Source organism: Colobus angolensis, unplaced genomic scaffold, assembly GCF_000951035.1.
Source record: "Colobus angolensis palliatus isolate OR3802 unplaced genomic scaffold, Cang.pa_1.0 Scaffold112, whole genome shotgun sequence".
NCBI classification, from domain to species: Eukaryota; Metazoa; Chordata; class Mammalia; order Primates; family Cercopithecidae; genus Colobus; species Colobus angolensis.
In genome coordinates, this window is record NW_012112253.1 from 445,057 (window position 1) to 451,387 (window position 6,331).

Here is a 6,331-nt window from a genome sequence, read left to right on the forward strand (position 1 = left end):
GCTGGGAAACAGATCCGCTAAAGGCCTTAATCTGGCCACCATGAATCTGAATTCCCTTTGCCCTTCATCCTTGTGTTCAGCAGTCATATTAACAGTTTAAGCCTCCATGCCTTCAAATTTCTCTTTCACAGCATTTCCTCCACAATACTGTGAACTGCCTTCCGCTACCCAAATCCCAGATCCTCCTCAGTCTTGAAACCTTCCCACTGTGCCCTTAGGAGCTGCTGCTCCACATCCTAGATCTGCTGCCTCTTCTCTGAGCATTCTGTACTTACGAATGGAACTCCTTTGAAAATGTAAGGTGGCAACAAAATTCTACATTTCTCAGCATCTTTTTTCCCCTAAGGATGGTCACTTGTCACAGTTCTGGCCACTGTGATAGAAGAAGCTACTGGCTAGAGTTCTAGGAGAGTTCATTTGAGGAGTTTCCTTCTGCCACTGTATACCCTTTTTCACTGTGTCTCTTCCTCTTTGCTCCTGACTGGAATTTGCATGTGATTGCTGGAATTCCAGCAGCCATCTGGTAATCATGAGGAAGAGTGCCATACCCCTGGGAAGCAAAAAGATCAATGAACTCTGGGTTGCTAATGACATCTTGGAGTCACCATGCCAGACCTGAGCTGTCTACTTCTGCACTTTTTGCTATGTCAGAAGAAATTATACACTTGTCTCTTTTAAGCCGTTGCTATTTGGGTTGTCTGTTATATGCAGCCAAACTCGACCCCTAACAGATACACATATAAACAACTCCCATCCCCCACCCTGGGCTCTGGGCTCCACAATTTCCTCCTTTAGTGACCTTCTGTGCTATGCTGCCCAACTGTCCACTCTCAAAGTCACACCCTACACCTTGTCATCACCCCTAGCTATTCCACCTTCCAAAACTTGAACATCCACCTCTAACCACAGCTTCTTGTCCTCCCAGCATGCTCCTCCAAATGCTCCTACCTCAGAAAGTCTCTCAGTCTGCATCTCCTAACCCACCAGCCTTTCTTCACTTGCCTCCCTATCCATTCCTTGCATTCCAGGCCCTGTGACTCTGAAAACACTCTTGCCAATATGCTCAGCACCCTCCCCTATGCCTTTTCACTGCAGTTGTCAGGCAGAACTACAGACCTGGGTAAACTCAACTCTCTACTCTCACTGAGCATGTGGTTGAGCTCCGAACACCACAGGAGCCAAGCATGCAACAGGGAAATCTGCAGTCACCATCTTCATTTGAGCCATCACCATGCCCACCATTGTTACTACACTCCTCTGCTCAACTCCCCTTTCTCTCAATGCGCGATGATCTCGAACCCTCCCCTTCTCAACTTCACATTCCTCATCTCATCACTTTCTTTTGGCAGCAGACAAGCACCCACTTTAGAGCGACATCCCCTAGTCCAGAGTCTTTGCCATGGTTTGAAGGTTTATGTCTCTCCAAAATTCATGGTGAAACTTACCTCATTGTGCTGGTATTAAGAGATGGAGCCTTTTGGGTTAAGGCCCAAAGTCATGAGGGTTCTGCCCTCATGAATGGAATTAATGCCCTTATTATAAAGAGGCTCAAGAGGGCTTCCTGGCCCTTTTGCCTTGCATCCCTTCTGCCATATGAGGACACAGCATTTGTCCTCTTCAGAGGATGCAGCAACAAGTTGCCATCTTGGACACAGAGAGCTTACCAGACACTGAATCTGCCGGCACTTTGACCTTGGACTTCCCAGCCACCAGAATTATGAGAAATAAATGTGTATTATTTATAAATTACCAAGTCTAAGCTATTTTGTCATAGCAGCAGGAATGGACTAAGGCACTCCTCCTCCCAGCTCCAGACCACGTATCCAGCTGTTCAGCTGACCACTTCAAAGAGCGAGACCATGGAATGTGATCCAGTTTCAAGGATGGATGAGAATGTTTCAAGTCTGCTTTTGTTTTTGTTTGACCTACAATTAAGAAATCATCCAGTGGATGATGGAAGGATCATGGGACACTGATATCATTTGGGTACACATTGTACTTGTTTGGTTAACCCTATTTGGATAAACTGTTGTGCTCTGGGTTTAGTTGTATGCAGCCAAGGTCATCTATGATCTAATGTCTTCAGACTATTCACCAGAGTACTACTGCTCCTGTCCAAGCTCCTGATGAGGATTGACCAGCTGAAAATCAGCGTTAAATCCAACTCCATAACCCAAGGAACAGCTACTCCCTGATGCTGAACAAGGCCAAAGCCATATACTGTGAACAAGCACAAAACAGAGCAAGCGAAGCCCAGACAGCTGCCTCTCCTGCAGTTGAGGGTGACTTATTAGCAAAGAAAACATTTTCTTTTTGGAAAAGAGTTTTAGATTGGCTTCAATGCTTGGACAAAAGAGGTCAGCCCTGCAAGGTCCATGACACTGAGCATAGCTACAATGTATTGAAAGCAGGCATTGTTGATGCCCATACAGCCCTAAAAATTCATCTCAGTGCCTATACAATGTATAAGTTTAGGCAATTCAACTTCATGGTGAACTTTTCAAGGTAAATTAGTTGAGAAATATCAAAAAAAGTATTTGCCAAAGTAATACTTTGACATTTCAAAGAGTTGATCTAGAACCAACCTTTCATACAGTGGTTGAATAGTGAGACCAGTTCCTGCAGATGACACACCTGCTATCTGATGACGGAACCACACCATCCCCAGAAAAAAGCCCCATTATCTTATGTTCTGGAACAGAACAACAGCATATCCCAAAGTGGTCCTGAATAAAATGTGCATTATACATTAGGCTGTGCGGGCGATGATGGGGAGAGTCCAGGCCACATCCCTACATCACTCTCATCACAATTATGATCTGATTTACAGAAAACAGTATCTTTAAAGTGGCATTAAAGTGAAACTTCTGGATGAGCAAACGTGGCCAGAGGTCTACATTTAACTAAGTAGCTTAATTTATAAAAATGTCTGTCCTCAGTCAAAGGCCAAGGAAAAAGCAATGGTAACTGCATTCATTCATGTACTCATTAGGTCCTTCAACACTTTTTCAGTGCCTACTTTCTGTGTGCCACATACTGAGATGCCAAATGAAGAGGCAGCAGCATATAAATTGCACTTTTTTCCCCACAGTTTTCTATAGAGCTCTGTTATGAACTAGACACTGTTCCTGGTGATGGGAATTTAGAAATGAAAAAGTAACTTCTCTGTGTTCTATCTAGTGGGGGAAGGCAGATATAAAGAAATAATTTTGTGGGAATATAAAACGGTACAGTCACTGTGGAAAACAGTATGACTATTCCTCCAAAATTAAACACAGACTTACCCTATGATCCAGCAATTCCATTTCTGGATATATACCCCAAAGCTTTGAAAGTGGGGACACAAACAGGTATTTGCGTACTCATATTCATAGCAGCATAATTCACAATAGCCAAGGAGTGGAAGCAACCCAGGAGTCCATCAACAGAGGAGTGGATAAGCAAAATGTGATCTCTTCAGTCAATAGAGGATTATTCAGCCTTAAAAAGGAAGGAAATTCTGACACATGCCACAACATAGATGAACCTTAAAACATTATGATAGGTGAAATAAACCAGTCACAAGGGACACATACTGCAAAATTCCTCTTCTGTGAGGTACCTGGAGTAGTCAAATTTATGGAGACAAAAAGGAGAGTGGTGGTTGCCAAGGGTTGAGGGGAAGGGGGAATAGGGAGTTAGTGTTTAATTAGTCCAGAGTGTTTTGGGGATGATGAAAAAGTTCTGGAAATAGATGGTGATGCTTGTGTCATAGGATGAACCCTGAAACTGGGGTTCAGCCTGGGAGGCTACGTGGGTTCTTGGCTACATGAAGGAAAGAATTCAAGAGCGAGTCAGCAGAGTAAAATGCAAGCACATTTATTAAGAAAAGCAAAGGAATAAAAGGGTGGCTACTCCATAGGCAGAGCAGCAGCATGGGCTCTGCCTATGGAGCAGCCGCCCTTTTATTCCTTTGCTTTGGTTATTTTACTTTGGTAAATTTATTCCTTGGGTAAAAGTATCCTTACTTCGGTTATTTATGCCTTTTCTTTGGTATAGTTATGTTTTTTTTTATTACGTGATAAGCAAAGAGTGTATTATTCATGAGTTTTCTGGGAAAGGATGGGGAGTTCCCGGAACTGAGGGTTCCTCCCCTTCTTAGACCACATCGAGTGACTTTTAGACATTGTCATGGCATTTGTAAGCTGTCATAGCACTAGTGGGAGTATCTTTTGGCATGCAAATACATTATAATTAGTGTATAATGAGCAGTGAGGACGAGCAGAGGTTGCTTTTGTCACCATCTTGGTTTTGGTAGGTTTTGGCCAGCTTCTTTACCGCATCTTGTTTTATCAGCAGGGTCTTTGTGACCTGTATCTGGAGAAACCTCCTCTGAGATGCAATTCATTGGTTCCTGGGGTAACCAACCTGCCTCCCTGGCAGCCAATGACTCATCCCGTGACTAAGACATGCCAACCTCCTGGGAATGCAGCCCAGCAGGTCTCAGCCTCATTTTGCCCAGTCGCTGTTCAAGATGGAGTCGCCCTGGTTCCAACACCTCTGAGAGCTGCCGGACAATGTGAATGTATTTAATGCCACTGAACTTATAAATGATTGAAATGGTAATTTTATGTTATGTACATTTTACTACAGTAAAAAATGTTTTGAAAAAGAAATCATTACTTTTTTTGCTAAGATCTTGTTTCATCTTAACACACACGAGATGCCTTGTCTTAATTTTGTGGACAGGCAAGGCTGAATTCCTCCGTTTCACAGATGAAGGACTGAGATTTGGGGGCAGAGGGCAGGAATTAAAAACAAGACAAACAAGAGCCTTATAGGGGCAGTGTCCTTCTGAATCTGATCCCTGTTTTCTTGAGAGCTGTGGTGAGGGAAACTCGCCTTCAGGGTCCTCAGGGTCAAAGCAATTTGTTGCCCTTGAAATAGACAAAGCCCCTAACCTTTCCAGTTTTTTATGAACAGCTCATTCTGATGGGCAGTGACTTTTTCCGCCCCTGTTTTCAGCAGCTGACTCCTGGTGGGTTGGTTTGTAGGGGCTCTCTTGAGTGCTTCACACACAGCAGTCCTGCTGGGGTGAAGGTCACCATCACTGTGATAATTATTGCTGTCGTCATTGAAACCACCCAGCCCTAAAACAGCATGGGCTCTGCCCAGAGCCTCCGTGCTAGAAGCCCACACTTAGAAATAGAGGGCAGAAGACAAAAGAGGACTGCGGGTTCTTGGGCCAAACTCGACCCTCTCAAATCCCCCAACTCGGGGATTTCGTTAGCTGGGGATTGGTGTGCCCGGATTCCAAGACCCACGCGTAAACTCTGTTTATAGGTGGAAGAAGGACTTTGCCCCAAGGAATCGAGAGATAAAGGTGAGAGGAACAAGGGTACCTGGCGGATTCCACCACAGCCTCCTCTGAGGCTCTCTTCACATTGGTTGCAGGAGTAACCAACCCCGATACCTGGCAGCCAATGAGATGCCACATCCCCTCCAGCAGGGGGCGGCCGGCCAGCATCAGTCCTGTCTTCCTAAACCAGCATTGGTGGGAAATGCAGGCACCAGCTCGCTCCCTGCTCCAAAGCCCTGTTTTTCCAATTTGTATTTCACTACTTTCCTGTCGAGCTTGGATTCCAGCCTCAAATTCCGCGATTTGGCCAGCATCCTAATCCCCGAGTGAATCTTGCCAACCACTCTGTGGGGCCTGTGTGCTTCCTCCTGGGATCTAGGGCGCTGGCAGCGTCCGCTTCACCATGAACAGGCGTCCCAGCCTCCTGAGGCCTTCCTGCCTGACTCTGGGAATGGCCACTGTCCAGAAATCCCCGCGGCCCTCCATGCTTGCTCACTCAGTCAGGCCCTTGTGGGGATATTGCAGAACAAGTCCAAGTTACTATCCCTTTAAATACAAACTTTTCAGTTCTGCTATTACCGGTCCAATCCGGAGTGCTTCTGTGCCCTACTTTACCTGATGTGCCAAGCCATCAGCTTGGCTCTGCCCTCCACCAGGCGGTGCTACTGAAATCTCAGCCAGCCTCAGAGTTGAGTGTCCAGGGCCTTCAAATGTCCCCATCCTTGAAAAGGCAACTCCAGGGGCATCTTCTACAGGGAGACCAGAAACAGCATCTGACGAGGAGACAGCACTGGCAGTCCCTATACAACTGAATCAACAGGATGAGGGCCCTTCGTGTTAGGCACCAGCGGAGCTGCATCCCACCCCACTCTTCCCCTGAGAACAGCTGTGAGAAGCCGCCTATTTTTCATCGTTTTGCAACACACCTTTCCTTTCCTTGGGATATTTCTCCTCTTTCAGCATTGCCCCATCAGGGTTCCACAGCCCCGTTTC

At 45.7% G+C, this 6,331-nt stretch overlaps 1 pseudogene; it reads right to left on the reverse strand.

The window, feature by feature from the left end:
* Positions 1–4,898: 4,898 nt before the first annotated feature.
* Positions 4,899–5,824, reverse strand: LOC105522825 (annotated as a pseudogene).
* Between the last annotated feature and the right edge of the window lie 507 nt (positions 5,825–6,331).